The following is a 10,818-nucleotide window of genomic DNA, read 5'->3' on the forward strand; positions in this document are numbered from 1 at the left end:
CGGGATCACCCATTTTGGGTAAGAAAGGAACCAAGTTGGTGAGGGAGGAAGCTTGCGCACACATTCTGGAGGTGTTGCGTAACTGTGGGGTTGGTTGGTTTGCCACTCCTGGCAGGCTCACTGGGGCTTGCCTCTCTCCAGACTCTGACACCTGCGTGGGTGAAGGCATGTCATCCCCTTCGTGGGCTGAGCGATGGTTCGCCAGCATTCTGCGACCACCAGTGGGTGTGGTGACCGTCGCTGGCTGGGGTCAATCCCCCCCTTCTGTGCGGTGTCTCGCACGTGCAGGCATGCATTGCAGTATGTATGTAGTTGGGCACCACAGTTGTGTGGGGGTAGTGGTCTCCTTCCGCTCATTCACGTGGCGCTGGCCCATCCTGTGGGGTGATTGCCCTCCTGCCAGTAGGGCAACTGCTGACTGCTGAACAGAGCTTGCTCAATGCTCCCCTCTCAGGTCAAGGGTGACGTGCGCTGCCCTTTTCGCCACTGTGGGTCTAGGGCACTTCCTTATGCACCTCCTGGTGCGGTGGGACCAGGAAGACAGGGGGGTCACTGCTCTTGGACACGCAGACTGTGGGCCCTCGGCGCCCCTCCGTGGTTTGGTCACCTCCACTGCTGCGCTCGGGGTCAAGTGTCTGCTGCACAGTGGTTCACAAGGTGCACCGCTGTGTGCGTTTTTGTGGCGGTACCTCGCCGAGCCTCGTCGCCAATTTGAAGATGTCGCGGTGCAGCAATGGAGCATGGGGAGCTGCTGTAGAGTTTAAATTATACTTTATTTGCCCTGAGCGCCGGCACTGGCGTTCAGCATGTAAAATGGCCGACGCAACGTTCCCCGGCATGCCCTGGATGACGTCGCTCGAACACTAGAGGGCGACACCACAGTGTGGTCTGCATTTGTGTATGTGTGTTGGATGTATTGTTTATGCATGTGTCCCTGTGTTCTTCGCTCTTCGTTGATTCCACGTGGATGTGTGTCATGTTTTTGCTAACGTAGTGCACACCGAAAAACATAACGGCTTCTAGAAGCCTAGGTTGTGCTTTAATGTTTTTGTATGTTGAGTGTATCATTGCGTGTATTAATAGATTCTGATTTGTTGTGTGAGGAAACGCCCATTGGATCTATTGGCATCAAGACGAAACGTTGTTTCTTCATTTTAATTGCCACACAAGATATAATTATTTGAGTTTGGAACTATTGCTGTTTCACTCTGACAAAAGCCGCATTGAGCCATTCACTGGGCGAGGCTGCCCCGTGAAAGTGTAGACACAAATGAGATGTCACAGGCCACACACGCATGTTTACAATATAAAACAGAAGGTTCCGTAGGACACACCCCACGAGCTGCCCTGGCAGCACGCCCGCATTCATCTCCATCAGACAGACAGCTCCTTATATACATCACTGCCTGCCAACCTGAGACACTGACGGATCCCACACATACAGCATTCCTTCTTCAAGGTTTACGGTGCACACATGCGTTTTTCAGAAAGGTTGTAAACCGCTTTACAGGTGATTACCAGTGACTGTCGTGCACGGGCCCAGGGGGATTGAGACCTCAGGGACGGAGGCAGCAGTACTCAGACAGTCTCCTTGTGCACAGAGATCACCGGGGGCTTCATCTATCACGTGACCTATTCATAGCCGAGCAAAATGAAACTTTAAGGAATGAAAAGCAAAACAAGAAGGAGGGGCCATCACATGCTGTGTGAAATCGCCAGGGACTAAACTAAGCAGGCAAAGGAGGGGCATTTACACAAAAGCACCAATAACAAGCTGGCATTTCTGAATGCCACAGATAGGAACCAATGGCAAACGGTGGGTTTTCCAGAGCCCACAGAAGAGGATAGAACGGGTCAATCCAAGCTCAACCTAAAAATGTAAAGCAACGCAAGTTGAAGTTTTAAGTGATCACACAGAGCTCAGGTGACACAAGTACCAAATAGGAAAAAGGTACACCGTTCACCTTCAGCTAATCCCCGGTAGTTTATGGGGTACCGCAGGGCTCGGCGATCAGCCCTATTCTTTTCAATATCTACCTGCAGCCCTTTTTCCCCATTATTAAATCTTTCAGAGTCGACCTGGTCAACTACGCTGACGATACTCAACTAGCGTTTTCCCTGGAAGGGAAACACGCAGTATCCATGGACACGTTCCAGGAGTGTATGCGTCAGACTGCTAGCTGGTTCGGGAGAAACTCTTTACAGTTTAATGGTGGGAAAACCGAGGTGGTGTATTGCTCTTCTGTTAAGATGTCTAAGCACATACCACTGGAGTTCAGGGTCACCCCTGAGGAGGATCCTCTGGTCCCTGTCAGCACGGTGCACAATTTGGGGTTCCTGATACTAATCTCCAAATGGAGTCGCAGGCAAATAAGACCGCCAATGTGTGCTTCTCCTTGTTGCGCATGCTGCGCCAGATACTCCCACTACTACCATAGGACTCGCGCTACCTCGTAGTGAGAAGCATAGTGCTAAGCAGGCTGGATTATTGCAACTCCCTGTATCTGGGAGCACCACAGTACATCTTTCAGGGGTTGCAGAGAGACCAGTCTGCAGCAGCAAAATTGGTGCTAAATAGGCAACGCAGATCCTCCACTACCCTGGCTTTGAGAGATCTCCATTGGTTACCTATTAAGGAAATGGTCCACTTTAAAGCGCTCTGTATGCTTTACAGAGTGGTACACGACTTGGGCCCAGTCCCATTGCAGGAAAAATTCACCTGATACCATCCCAAGAGGCAGCTCTGCTCCTCTAGTGCAAGTTTGATGCGAATCCTAGATTTAAGCCTTCTAGGATGGGGGGAGGGCCTTTAGTGTGGCTGCTGCCCATCTTTGGAATGAGCTACCTCAGAGTATCAGACAAATCAATTCTCTGATTGAGCTCAGAAAGAGTCTGAAAACTTGGCTCTTTCCCAAGGACTGATCCCTCTTCTTCCGGATACCTTGGCCCGCCTGCATACTGGTTGTTTTTTTTAGTCTAAGCGCCATGATACCCGCAGGGTGGCAGTTTGCGCTATATAAGAACTTATTACATTACATTACATTACATGTGTAGCTAGCAAAACAATTGTTACCTTAGATGGTCATCATCAAGGCAAGCCACACTTCGAGAGCCCAAAGGGCTTCAAAGAAATAGAGGAAATTAGCACTGAGGTATAATTATAGCAAGTTGGACAAAAAAAATGAATAATTGCCAAAAAATGTTCCATGCACAGTAATGAATACTGGGGGCATAAACAAAAAGCAGGTAAGTAGTGATTTCACAAGGTGGACATAGGCCCTAATGTTGAATTTGGCAAATATCACACTTCATGGTAGCAGGTATGGAGTACCCTGCACAACAAACTCTTGGTCCACATTCTTGATTTTGAGCTTGCAGGCCTCAAGATTTAAGCAGGCAGAGTAACATTTACTCCATCAGTTTACACCTTCCTCTGATGGCCTGAGGGAGTATGGCCCATCAGAGATAAGCCATCCACTAGTCTGCCGTATTTAGAGTTGGTGGTCAGATGGCGTTTTTTTTTTTTTTACTGTCCCTCACCTCCAGGAATCTTGGCGGCGGGCCCAGTTAAACGAAGAAAGAAAAAAATGACCCCCACATCTATCAATCAACCAGTCATTTGTTAAGTGCACTACATACCCACAAGGGTCTCAGGGCACTGGGGGGGGGAGGTGGGGGTCGCTACTGATCGAACAGCCAGGACTTTAGTGTCCTCCTGAAGGGCAGCAGGTCTTAGGTCTGTCGTAGGCTCAGTGGGAGGGTGTTCCATGTCTTGGCGGCGAGGGGGTTGTTCTTCGGATGCGCGGGACGGTGGCGAGTGAGAGGTCGGCGGAGCGTAGCTGGCAGTTGGGGGTGTAGAAGGAGAGCCGTCAGTTGAGATAGGCTGGGCCGGTCTTGTGGAGTACTTTGTGTGCGTGGATGAGGAGCTTGAAGGATATCCTCTTGTTGACGGGGAGCCAGTGCAGGTTTCTCAGGTAGGGGGTGATGTGGCCATGTTGTGGTACATCGAGGATCAGTCGGGCCGAGGCGTTTTGGATGCATTGTAGTCAATTTATGAGCTTAGTTAGGGCTCCCGCGTAGAGGGCGTTTCCGTGGTCGAGTCTGATTCTGACGAGGGCCTGGGTGACTGTCTTTCTTGTATCTGTCGGGATCCATCTGTAGATCTTGCGGAGCAATCGGAGGTTGTTGAAGCAGGAGGAGGAGATGGCATTGACTTGCTTGGTCATTGAGAGTGTTGAGTCGAGGATGATTCCCAGGTTGCGTGCGTGGTCGGTGGGGGTCGGGGCTGCCCCCAGTGCCGTTGGCCACCAGGAGTTGTCCCAGGCTGAAGGGATGGAACCGAGGATGAGGACCTCCCTCTTATCTGAGTTCAGCTTCAGACAGCTGATCTTCATCTAGTCGGCGACGGCCTTCATTCCTTCATGGAGGTTGGCTTTGGCTGTGATGGGGTCCTTGGTAAGGGGGAGGATCAGTTGAGTGTCATCAGCGTAGGAGATTATGTTGAGGTTGTGCTGTCGGGCGACATGTGCAAGCGGGGCCATGTAAATGTTGAACAGTGTTGGGCTGAGGGAGGATCCTTGGGGTACGCAGCAGATGAGCTCGGAGGCTTCGGAATGGAACGGGGGAGGCAGACGCTCTGGGTTCTGCCAGAGAGGAAGGAGGTGGTCCATTCCAGAGCCTTGTCTCGGATCCCTGCGGCGTGGAGGCGTGCGCGTGGTGTGCAGTGGCAGACGGTGTCGAAGGCGGCGAAAAGGTCTAGGAGGATGAGTGCTGCAGTCTCCCCGTTGTCTAGCAGGGTCCTGATGTCGTTGGTGGCGGCAATGAGGGCGGTCTCGGTGCTGTGGTTGCTGTGGAACACTGACTGGGAAGGGTCCAGGATTCTGTTCTCTTCGAGGTATCGGGTTAGCTGTCTGTTAACAATTTTCTCGATGAACTTGGCCTGGAAGGGGAGCAAAGAAATGGTTCGGAAGTTCTTGAGGTCTCTTGGGTCTGCCTTGGGTTCTTTGAGTAGGGCGTTGATCTCGGCGTGTTTCGTTTCCAGCTCTCTGGGAAGGTCGCTGTCTCAAGGGAGAGATTGATGACGTTGCGTAGGTGGGGTGCGATGGAGCTGCTTGCTTTGTTGAAGACATGGTGCGGGAATGGGTCTGGCGGAGAGCCAGAGTGAATTGTGCCCCTGGTCTTGATGGTGTCATCGACGCTCACGCTGGTCCAGGCTAGCAAGGGGACGTGATCGATGGTGTGCGGAGGGTCTGTTGTGTTGCTGTCTGTTGGGGCTTCTGGGTTTTGAAGTTGTCGTGGATGTCTGCTAGCTTGAGGTGGAAGAAGGTGGCGAACGAGTCGCACAGGGCTTGTGACGGTGGGATGTCGTTGGTGTCGGAGCTGGGGTTGGACAGTTCCTTCATGATGTTGAAGAGCTCCTTGCTGTCATGTGCATTGTTGTCGAGGCAGACTTTGAAAGAGGTCTTCTTGGCAACCCTGATGAGGTTGTGGTGGTGGTGGTTGCGGACAGCGTCCTTGTGTGCTGCGTGGCTGTGCGGAGTTTGTTCATTGTGCCATTTCTTCTCTAGTTTCCGGCAGGCTTACTTGGAATCTGGGAGTTCTGCTGAGAACCAGCTGGCCCTCTTGCTGGTGTCTCTGTGGGGGGGTTTCTTCAGCGGGCGAGGGTGTTGGCGCAGTCCTTGATCCAGCATCTGAGGTTGTGGGCAGCAATGTCGGTGTTGGACAGTTCGGTGGGTGGGCTGAGAGCGAGGTTTGCATGTAGTTGGTCTTCGGTGATTTTGCTCCAGCGGAGGCGGGGGATCTGTTGGGTGCGGTGGTGTGTGGTGGGTTTCTGGAAGGTGAAGTGGATGCAGCGGTGGTCGGTCCGGAGGAGTTCGGTGGTGCGGCTGACGGAGACGTGCGGGCTTGAGGAGAAGACGGGGTCGAGCGTGTGGCCGGCGGAGTGGGTGGGCTTTGTGACGAGTTGTCTCAGTCCGAAGTTGGCGAGGTTATCGATCAGGGTTGTTGAGTTGCTGTCGTTGTTGTTCTCAAGGTGAAAGTTCATGTCTCCGAGGAGGATGTAGTTGGTGGAGGTCACGGCGTGCGTGCTGATAAAGTCAGCGATGGAGTCGCTGAACTGGGGGCAGGGTCCGGAGGGTTGGTAGACAAGGGTGCCTCTGAGGGTGGAGTTGGGGTCTGTGTGGATCTGGAAATGTATGTGTTCGGCGGTGCTGAGCGCGTCGTCAGTGCTAGTCGATAACCTGATGCTGTTCTTGTGGACGATGGCAATTCCTGTGTTGAGCAGGTCCCAGAGCTCGACGACGTGTTTGCGTGCGGAACGGGTGTTCAGTAGTATGCATCGGAGGTGGTTGAGGTCTTTCTTGGCAGGTGGTTTGTCTGCTCTGTGGCTGGTGTAGCTGCAGTTCCGGCAGGTGAAGGGACCGTGCGTGCGTTTCAGGGCGGCCTTGAAGCAGTTGTGGGTCTGTCCGGGATTGAGAGCGTGCAGACTGCTGGCGTCATAGTGGCGGTGGTCGTCATGGCGGGTGCGGGGGCCAGGGGTTCTTGCACTGGGCGCGGTCCAGGCGCGGACGAGCGCAGATGGGCTTGCCACGCGCCAGCAGCCGGTATGTAAGGGGAGGTGTGAGTGAGGAGCAGCTGGGAGGCGGGGGCAGCGAATGGGCAGTACGGAGGGGCGGAGCTGCAGGGGACGCAGCAATGGGGGTCGGTAAGGGGCGACAAAGGAAACAGAAGGCAAAAGGGTGCAACAATTGAGGGGGAAACGAGTGGCACAGAGGGCAGAAAGGTCACAAAAAGGGCAAAAAGGTCAGAAGAATACAGGGGGAAACGAGTGGCATAGAAGGCAAAAGGTCACAAGAAGGGCAAAAAGGTCACAGAAAAACGGGGGAAACGAGTGGCACAGAAGGCAAAAGGTCACAAGAAAGGTCACAAAAAACAGGGGGAAATGAGTGGCACAGAGGCACAAAGGTCACAAGAAAGGGCAGAAAAGGTCACAAAAAACGGCGGAAAACGAGTGGCACAGAACGCAGAAAGGTCACAAGAAAGGGCAGAAAAGGTGACAAAAAACAGGGGGAAACGAGTGGCACAGAGGCACAAAGGTCACAAGAAAGGGCAGAAAGGTCACAAAAAACAGGGGAAACGAGTGGCACAGAAGGCAGAAAGGTCACAAGAAAGGGCATAAAAGGTGACAAAAAAGGGGGGAAACGAGTGGCACAGGGGCACAAAGGTCACAAGAAAGGGCATAAAAGGTCACAAAAAATGGGGGAAACGAGTGGCACAGAGGCAAAAAGGTCACAAGAAAAGGCAGAAAAGGTCACAAAAAATGGGGGGAAACGAGTGGCACAGAAGGCAGAAAGGTCACCGAAATGCAGGGGCAGCTAAGCAACAGAAGGCAAAAAGGGCGGAGAGACATGGGGGCCGCGAGGGGAGCAGAAGGAAAAACCGGGCAGAGAAATAGGGGGCAGCGAGGGGAGCAGAAGGAAAAACCGGGCAGAGAGAAACGGGGGCAGCAAGGGGAACAGAGGGAGAGAACGGGCACAGACCACGTACAGGCAGCGGGGGAGACAGACAACAGCAGTCACAGACACAACAATAAAAATGCAGTCACTACAACGGGGTCAATGAATGAAAATACAGGCAATACAATGGAGGATGAGCAAACCTACGGCCTACCACTGGCCACCAGGGATGAGGCGTAGGTGGTAGCCTGCGGGTGGAGGAGGGCCTTGAACTTCCTCAGCAGAGGCAGCTGGGCAGGGAGGCACAGGCGGTGCTGTGCAGATGGGGAGCGACCTACCTGGAAGGGGTTTTTGGGGCTGCATAGAGCTATCATTAGAGTAGACTTGTGGCACAGCATCGAAAGAAAGGATTGTTGCTCAAAGAAGCAGATACATCAGATTTTACAATAGGCAGCAATTAAAGTGGCAATATTTAGAGTGAAAGGAATCCTTTCAGCATAAACCAATGATGTCATCTCTATTGTTACTCAAAGCCAATTTTGTTGAAAAACTTTAAGTTCAATATTGGTGCTAAATTGTTGCACTTTGATTTACATTTTATATTACGTTACCTTCATATCAGTTACGGCCTGGCCACATAAGATACATGGGAAGTATTTGGCGATTATTAAATTATGTTATGGTCATTCTTAGAGCTACTCAGCCTGGTAATTCTATCTCCATGGTAACGTCTCGTGTGGAGACAGTTACAACCTGGAGTACTGTCAGGCTGGCAGCTGGAGTTGGTGGCTCTATGATTCAAGAAATAACAGACTTTGAAACTTACCAGTGTGAGTCCTTTTAACACCGGCAACGAGCGACGCTTTCGGGGGAACAAGCCTGCCACCAACTTTTCCCCTTTCCTTAGAACCAGCGGATCAACTTTCTTCTCCACAGTTTTTGTGTGACTAGAGAAGAAGCATGCATCGTTATCCTCAAGATTTCCTACATCTGCTGCTGTGATTCCCGTTTTCCTGGGAGTTTGGAGCCAATTTTGGTCGAATTTCTACACTTTGCCATTCCTAACAGTTTTCACCGCTCGCGACTCTTCTGGTGCACTCGTTGACATGCACAGCCTGAGCAACACTGAGCCTCGTCATCACGCTCACACACGCTAAGTCATTTGTGTGCTGCCATTTTGTTTGTTCGGATATCCATGGCAACCTCGACACAGAGCAACTCGCTACACGCTACAGGTGAAATTGACATTCTCCTTGCTTACCAGCGAATTTAAACATGAATCGGTTGAGACTATTTCTCTAGTTTGTTATTCCTATAAGGATTTCACAAGTACTGTGTCATTTAATTGCAGCAATTTTTGTTTTGATGTCTTAGTTGTGCTTCAATTAGAATTACATGTACTGTTTTTCTTGCTTTGGCTGTAACTGACATTATTAAGCTACCTGTGCCAGCGCTTACAAATTTTCAAGTTTACACTTGCTGCCTGTGCTTGCTAACTTCCAAGTCCAAGCACTTGGTTGGGCTTTACCCATGTAACTTTTTCTGCCTCAGTTGACTTTTTGCCACATTATCTTTTTAGTGTGTCATTTCTAAAAGCTTCACCATGGCTGCCACTACAATGTGCCAACCACCTCATTTTCTTTCTGAAAATGGTGAACCACTACTACCATGGAAAAGATGAAAATTACTTTTTGACTCGCATTTAGTAGCTATTGGAGGTGAAAAATTCTCAGCTCAAAGGAGACAAGCCATTCTCCTTCATAATCTTGGAGTGTAAATGCGCAATATTTATGAGAGTATAGACGTGATTCCTGTTGGTGAAGGTGATAGTGAACCGTCTGAGGTGTTTGAAATGGCCATAAAAATTTTAGAAATGTACTATGGGCCACGCATCAATGTTGTTTTAGAAAGGCACAAGTTTTTCATGAGGATCTAAGAGCCTAATGAAAAAATTGGGCATTATATAGCTTCGCTATAAACACTTGCCAGCACTTGTGAATTTGGGAACCTTACTGACTCATTGATACGTGATCAACTGATCAGGTGCACTAATAGTCCTAGAGTTCAAGAAAAACCTCTCTCTAAAAACCCATCTCTCAAGGAAGCTATAGCCATTGTAGAGGGGATGGAAAATACCTCTGACTGGGTTAAAGAGATGAAACCCATAAGGCAATAACTGACAGTGCTCCAACTCCTAGTAGCATTCATGAGGCGACCCAAAAGGACACACCTCAAGTCTCTGTCAACAACGTCTCCAAAAATCTATGTGGAACCAAGGCCAAACCTTCAACAGATTTTTCAAGGATAAAATGCTACAGATGTGGCAGCACCAACCACTCCTCTGCTTACCCTAACTGCTTTGCGAGAAACACAACCTGCCACAAACGTGGGATCAAGGTTCACTATGCCAGAGTATGCAAGTCCAGTGCACACTGTAGAGAATGTCGAGACTTGTGACACATCGAGAACTGTTATGCTTAGCGTGCGAGGTGATGGCATGCTTGATGCTGATCTCATCAGTATGCCAGAATGTGAGGTGATGATCTGTGACAAGTTAATTGTGGTTTTGGCAGACTCTCGTTCTCCTTTTACTATGCTGGGCAATGAGCTGTGGGTCAAGACTTTTCCTGAGTTGCAACTCTCTGACCCTGACATTAGACCTGTCAGTTTTGGCGGCTCACATATTGATGTAATTGGGTTTGCCATCATGAAGATTCATTTTAAAGGGAGAGAGAACATTGATAAGATTTATGTCGCCAAACGAGGTGATAATCTCCTTGGGTGGAGACATCAGAGAGACTTGGGGATAATCCTCAACCCGAATGCTCGTTATCCATCTGAGTAAGTCATGCTGGTTGACCAATCAGCAGCCTCTAGTACGTTTTTTGAAGAGTTCCCTCAAGTCTTCTCTGACAATCTTGGTCTTCTTAAAAACTTTGAACACCGTATAGTACTCAAGCAGAACGCAGTACCTGTGGTACACAAGGTTAGAAAAGTTCCCAGCATGATGCTTGAACCTCTCAGAAATGAACTCAAGAGACTGGTATTACTGGGTGTGATTGAGGAAATTGAGTCCTCTGAAGGGTTGGCCCCAGTGGTTTTGGCCCCCAAGGATGGAGGGGGAAGTATTAGGATGTGTGTGGACTTGAGGCATCTAAACAAGTGGGTATGGGTAGACCACCAACCCCTGCCAAATATCTCCGAGACAATTAACATGCTTGATGGTGCTAAGGTTTTCAACGCATCATGAAGATGATCCTAGGCGATATTTCCAACGTCATGTTCTTCCAGGACGACATTTAGGTCTACGGAAATGATGATTTGGAGCATGACAGAGTTTTGAGACCTGCATTACAAAGACTGA

The sequence above is a fragment of the Lissotriton helveticus genome, chromosome 8 (genome assembly GCF_964261635.1).
Source record: "Lissotriton helveticus chromosome 8, aLisHel1.1, whole genome shotgun sequence".
In the NCBI taxonomy this organism is placed as follows: Eukaryota; Metazoa; Chordata; class Amphibia; order Caudata; family Salamandridae; genus Lissotriton; species Lissotriton helveticus.